Below are 7,162 nucleotides of genomic sequence, written 5' to 3'. Positions count from 1 at the left end.
CCCCTACATTATCCACAGCCGGACCAACAGTTGCAGGAACTCTATTCGGTAAACCAATTGTCACTGGAGTTTGATTCACTGGTCTTGTCTGACTTTCAGCCCTTCTGTAACTGCGATGAGCATTATCATACTTCCATGGCACGGCTCTACTATTCTCAACAGCCCTTCTTCCAGACGCGACGATAGTAGTTGGAACACTGATGGTTACAGGCACAGGAATGGTAACTGGGGTACCATTTGTTGCAGGTGCACTGACGACCCTTTGTCCACGTTCTTCAGACGGTTTAAAGTAAATGGTGATAGTTGACGCTGTTCCACGATCTTTTACAGCCCTACTGAATTGCAAACAACCCTCATCCATCATACCCTGGATACCGGCCCTTAACTGGTCGCAACCATTCTCAGATTCTGCACAGCCCAAACAATTCTCGTCACAGCCCGGGTAGACACCCCCATTCAGCAGACGACCCTTCACAACTAGCAGAGAAGTCTGAACATCATCAACATTAACAACCAGATCTTCAGCTTCTTTCCCTTCAATATTGTTCACTCTATGCCCACCATGCTGAGGCATAGGGTTGTTTACGACATTAGGCACTGGAGCGAAGTTGATTGCCTTGGCATCGATCAAATCTTGAACCTTGTGCTGGAGAGCTCGACACTTCTCAGTATGGTGGCCTGGTGCCCCAGAGTGAAAGTCACAACGGGCGTTTGCATCATAACCAGGAGGCAGCACTGTAGGCGGAGCCATTGTACGCAACTCAATCATCCCCAACCGGAGTAGTTCGGGTAGTAGCTCTGCGTAAGACATAGGCAGAGGATCAAATCTTCTATCAGCCTGCAATTTCTGTCTGGGCTGATAAGGACGCTGCTGTTGTTGTTGTTGTTGCGGTTGTTGAACTCTTGGTTGTTGTTGTTGACGAGGTTGAGGTGTCGGAATGGTTACTGCAGCCACTGGACGATATTGATCTCTGTTAGCATTTGTTCTGTACACACCCCCTCTGTGCTGTACAGCATTGGTCTCTCCTTCTCTACGGCGAGGTGCTCCAGAGAAGGGTTTCTTTAATGAAGACGAGGAACCAGCGTCATGGATCCTACCAGCTTTGATTAGACTCTCAGTCCTTTCTCCACAAATGACAACATCAGAAAAACTACCGAACGGGCAGCTCCCCATCCGGTCCATAAACACACCTTGAAGAGTACCAATAAACATGTCTGTCAGCTCCCTCTCCAGCATAGGGGGTTGAACTCTAGCGGCCAGCTCACGCCACCTCTGGGCATACTCCTTGAAGCTTTCTCCGGATTTCTGACAAAGACTCTGCAGCTGAGTCCGGCTCGGTGCCATGTCCATGTTGTGTTTATACTGCTTCAAGAAGGCCTCACCCAGATCTCTCCAGCATCGGATCGAATCTCTCTTCAATTCCATGTACCAGTCCAAAGAAGCCCCAGATAGACTATCTTGGAAAAAATACATCCACATCTTTTCATCATCGGTATACGCAGAGATTTTCCTGTAGTAAGCCTGCACATGGGTGCGAGGGCAAGAAGTACCGTTGTATTTGTCGAATGACGGTGCTTTGAACTTGTGAGGGATTCTCAAACCTTCTACCAACCCCATATTAGTAACATCAAAACCGAGGGAATTTTGACTTTCCATAGCACGGATCTTCTCAGCAAGAGCTTCAACCTTACGATCTCTCTCATTAACCCTTCCTAGAATGTCTTCGTCTTCACTGAGCAGAGAGAACATATCCTCTTGTCTGTCAACAATCGTAGCAGGATTACGGGCCGGAGCACGGACTACTCTGGCATTAGCGGCATCTGGAACAATAGGTTGTCCGTTGATTCGAATACCCCCCAACTCATCACCTACAGCATAGTTGTTGACGGGTACAGCAGCAGCAATATTGTTATCATTGACCGGGCCTCCCTCTGGCGGAGCATGGTTGATCGGTGGATTTGCAGCCTCTTGTCTCTGAACCATAGCTCGAAGTTCTTCTTGACCTTGCGCAACCCCTTGCATCATATTCATAAACTGGGCCATGCTTGCCTTCATCTCAGCCAACTCAGCTTGAAATTGATCCATACTTCTCTGTTGATTCAGTCTTGTTGAGTAGCGGTGCGGACGTTGATCAGCTATCCTGCCTGAACAGGAACCAAGAGTGAGAAGTCACGATCAAGAACACCTGTTATGCAAAATGATATGAGTATGATGCTAATGATGCGTATGATGCACATGATATGCTCATTTCTCAGGCATTCAAAGAGCCTGACCCATCCTGAAAAAGATGGCAACCTGCAGCAACAAGAGAACAAACAGATACAAGGAAATGCTGACATCCTTATATATACATAAGGGTAAAAAGGCATACAACCAATGTCAACAGAATATCTGAATAAACAACGTACAAAGAAAAAGAATCCCATCCAACAAGCCTGGAGGTGATTCTTAACAAAAGATCCAAGAGATGGCTTACACGCAAATGAATCCCATCCAACAAGCCTGGAGGTGATTCTTAACAAAAGATCCAAGAGATGGCTTACACGCAAATGAATCCCATCCAACAAGCCTGGAGGTGATTCTCAACAAAATACAATCAGAGATACAAACTAAGACAGACGGTCTTCTGGAATGAGGGTCTTCAGGTAATGGCACTGGTCTATCAACAGTGAGCATTCTGAGCATTCTGGTAGAGGGGTAATCTTCTCCTTCAATTGTCTTCTCAGCTCTACCACTTCTCCTCCAAGGTGGTTCTCTGATGCCTGTCTCAAGTCTACTTCCTTCTTCAACTGGATATCTTTATCTCTGAGTTGCTTCTCCAAGTCTCTGATCTTCTTCTGATAACTTGCTTCTGCTCTCTGCAGCCTCAGACATTCCCTATGCTCCGCATCTAACATAGACTCTATCTCCTCATAGGATCTCTTCTTGCTCCTTACTCTGCTAGCATCTTCTCCTTGTACTTCCCTGAGTTGATGGGCCATGTGCAACCTATCAGCCTGAGCTTTATACAACTCCATTGAGTGTCTTGCTCCTTCTCTCTCAGACGACGACTCTCCATTAGGGCTTGCTTATAGTGTTCAGCAGACACACTATCAGCAAGGATCAAAGGTGGTTGCTCCTGCAACGGCTCCATCCTATCATAGGGTAACAACAAAGTTTCCACTCTCTTCTTGACCCAATCAGTGTAATCGGGCATGGCTATGGCAAACTTCTTCCCTAAGACGGATCCATCTCTGACACCAATGGACTTCCAAGCTCTCCCAATCTGCTCCAACCTAACAGGGTCATCCTTCTTCTCAAAGTACACACTCTCGGCTATCTCAGCTTCACGTGGTCTTCTACTCATAACAAAACCTAACTGGCGAAGAGAAAGAACTGGATTATAATTTATACAACCCTTGGTCCCCACGAGTGGCACACTCCGGAATTCTCCACAGCTCATAATAACATTCTTCACATTCATCCGGTAAGATTGCCATCTGATGTCATAAGATGTGAGCGACATGATCCTCTGAGTCCACTTCAGAGTGCTCTGGGTATCCACAAACGGTCCACTGGCTGGCAGAAGAGACATGAACCATTTGAACAGGAGAGGTAGACAGCACCTGATGGCTCCACCCCTACCATGCCTACTGTGGATGGCATAGTAAGTATCAGCTAGAAGAGTAGGGATTGGATTCCCTCTGATGAAAATGCTGATAGCAGTGAAGTCAATGAAATTTGGCATACTGGGAAATAGGATGATCCCATAGATCATGGCAGCTAGCTGTGCGTGAAAAACTTCCCAATTCCCCTTTTCTGCTTCATCTCTGGCTATTCTCAGAAGAAACTTCAATGGCAGACCCACAACTCCCCCACTGGGCTTCCAATTATCACAAACTTCCTTAACACTCAACCGGAGAGCTCTGGCAACAACCTTAAAGTCAACCTCCTTTGGTACGTCCAAGAAAGGAACCTGATGCTGAATCGGGATGCTCAACAATATAGAATACTCCTCGAGAGTAGGTGCTAACTGGTAATCTTGGAACGTGAAACATCTAAGCTCCGGGTCATAGAACTGAAGAAGTGTCTGCAACGGCACCGGGTCAACTACTGTCTTCAACACTGTCAGGATATCCCCATACTGGTTCACGAACCCCCCTAGACGATCACTGGTCACAAGACTGCCCAACTTAATCAGAGGCGTTAAAGGCTCCCGGTGAAAAACGTAGATACAGGTCTTCCGCTTCAACTCTGGGACTGTTGCCATCTCTATCAGTGAACAAGCTCTGGAATGTACCTGAGAAATGATATGCATGCAGGGATTAGTTTTTTTTCTTTTTTTTTCTTTTTTTTCTTTTTTTTTTCTTTTTTTTTCATTTTTTTTTTTTGCGTTTCTTTTTGAAAATAAATATGCTATGATGCACATGATGCAGACACAACTGGCTGGCGGTGCATCTCTGATCACAAAGTCGAAGCTTCGGTCTAAACTCAGAACCCAAATCCAACTTGAAAACCCAAGGTCAACTGAATATACTGTTGTCTGAACCCAAAGTTACCAACAGAACCATAAGTCACCAACAGTACCTGTAATGATGAACCCTTCCCCACTCACGGGTGTAGTCTAGGCCAGGGTAAGGTCAAGAGAAACGCAGGATAAACAACCCTTTCAAGAATATCATCCTGTGCACACCCGATGTATGCACCGATAATACCCCATCAGAGTCTGAACTGCTCGTGATATCAATGTTCCGCTAAGTGGCGTACACCACCCGCTTCCCATGAATCACTCTATTCCTAGGTTTCCTAGATTTCACTCATAGCCTGGGTATTGGGCCTTTTACCTCATAGAACTCCCACCCCAACAGAGAGAAACAGACAACCAGCCAGGTGAACAGATGAATATGAATGCAAACATAATTACAAACATAAATGCAAACAACAGACAATGAATGCAAACAGTAAATAATGAATGCAATAAATAAACACAGCACAAAGCAACCAAAACCCTAACCTAGAGAGCGCTAGGAGAGACTCGCTTAGGGAAGACGGACCAGCACAGGTCAACTTCTCTATATCCCCAGCAGAGTCGCCAGCTGTCGCATCGCGCGAAAAACCGGCGGGAAAAGAAAGAACAACAGAGCCGCCACCGTGCGTTATTTATCCCAAAAGAGGGAAAGGAAACGCTCAGAGTAAACCTGGGAAAGAACATGGTCTCGCGACCAAAGAGTATGGGTTCGGGAGTCGGTTATGCGAAGGGAAGGTATTAGCACCCCTACGCATCCGTAGTACTCTACGGGATCCACGCACAAAAGGAAGGAATATTGGTTGCTAAAACACTGCTCATAAACATCTACACACACTGGCTGAAAGAAACGAAAGAGACTGACTGAAACTGGACTCGGCAGGATGTCGCATCCTGGGCCTACTTAGTCTATCAGGCATAGACATCAGAGTCGAAGTAGTTCGGACTGGGGAAACGACACATGCTCGCTAGGATATCGCATCCTATGCATACGTATCTTCTCGGACGAGAGAAGAATCAGAGCATTCGTAGCTCGGCTGACACGCACACAAACAAACAAAGCACAGGCAAACATGGAGCCCGACTGCCGATCGCTGGACTTATGTCAGCATCCGAACCTAAAACACACACAAGAAGGCAAACATGGAGCCTGAATGCCAATCACTGGGCTTACATCAGCATCCGAACCAAAACAACACAACAGATAGATAGGGAGTCGGGGACTCAGCCTATAACTGTCAAACAACACAAACAAACAGCAAATGCTAAGGAGTACGGGGACTCGAGCCTAGCAAAGGTCAAACAACACAAACACAAAGAAAAAGGGCGCCCGGAGAGATCAGCTCAATCTCCTGCCTACATACTTCATCTGGTATGAAGATCAGGGCGATGTAGTTCCCCTACGCAGGGATAAAGGTTCTAGCCTAACCAGATAACAGAGGGAGACACAACTCTAGGGAGACTACGACTCGAGCCTAGATGTTGTCATGCAAAAGCAACCCTAAGTTATGGTTTCTAGCTGAATGGCACAAGGGCCAACCTATCCTAAGTATGGCTCACACAGGAAGCAAGCCACACACACTTAACTTGCACAGGAAGCAAGCCAAGCAAAACCTAACTTGCACAGGAAGCAAGTCTAAACTAATCCTAACTTGCACAGGAAGCAAGTCAAACAATCCTATCTTGCACAGGAAGCAAGTCAAACTATCCTATCTTGCACAGGAAGCAAGTCAAACAAATCCTACAAGCACAGATAGCACACACTATACACAAGCAAGAGGCTCAAACAAGGGTTAGGCACTAGGGCCAACTGGAATAGGGTAAAAGGTGCTCTTAACCTTGCCATTGAGAGACTAAGGTGAAGCAGATGAAAGGATGAAGTGAGGATGAGACCTCACAGCTCTTATCCCAGGCCTGGGAGAGCTCAAGACAAGAATGTGTGGGTTCAGAAAGTGGGAACCCTTCTACACATTTAAAACTGACTCAACTGTACAGTTGTACAAGATCTTGGGTTTGTATCTGCAATGCATCAACACAGTGGTGTGAGCAAGGCAGATGACACACTGAATAGTGGGGGATAGATTGCATATCCCTACCTTCCACCAATTGCCTCTTCACTTAGGAGGACTTTGACTCTATGCAGGGACAAAAGTAAACATCCACAAACATTGCCTCTTAAGGAGGACTTCAGACAGTTGCCTGGCCAAGTAACAGGCCAGGTCTTCCAGACTACATGGAGTAAAAGAGATTATACCTCAAGCAAGTTGCTAAAAAGAAAAGCAAAGCAAGTTCAGAGAACTTAAGCAACTAAGGTACCTGAAAAAGTCAAACCAATCAGTAAACGGTTTCAAAGTTAAAACCAAAAGGAATGGATAAACAGTCAACCACAGAAGGTCAACTGTGCAAAGTAAGACTCAAACACATGAGTCACCTACAAAACAAAAGGTTAGCACAATATAGACAAACAAACATCAATCAAATTGGTATGATCTTGGAAGCACTATGCTCAACCTGAAACAGATGAACTCAACATAAGTCCAAAGGACCACTAGGGCTAGCCTAGGGTCAAAGATGAAAGAAAAAGTCAAGGCAGCAAGGAAAAGTCAACTCAAAGTCAAAGTCAACCAATTAGAAAGCAATCGCAATTGGGCCCACAA

This window comes from Lathyrus oleraceus, chromosome 5 (assembly GCF_024323335.1).
Source record: "Lathyrus oleraceus cultivar Zhongwan6 chromosome 5, CAAS_Psat_ZW6_1.0, whole genome shotgun sequence".
NCBI classification, from domain to species: Eukaryota; Viridiplantae; Streptophyta; class Magnoliopsida; order Fabales; family Fabaceae; genus Lathyrus; species Lathyrus oleraceus.
Note: the sequence above shows the minus strand (reverse complement) of the source record.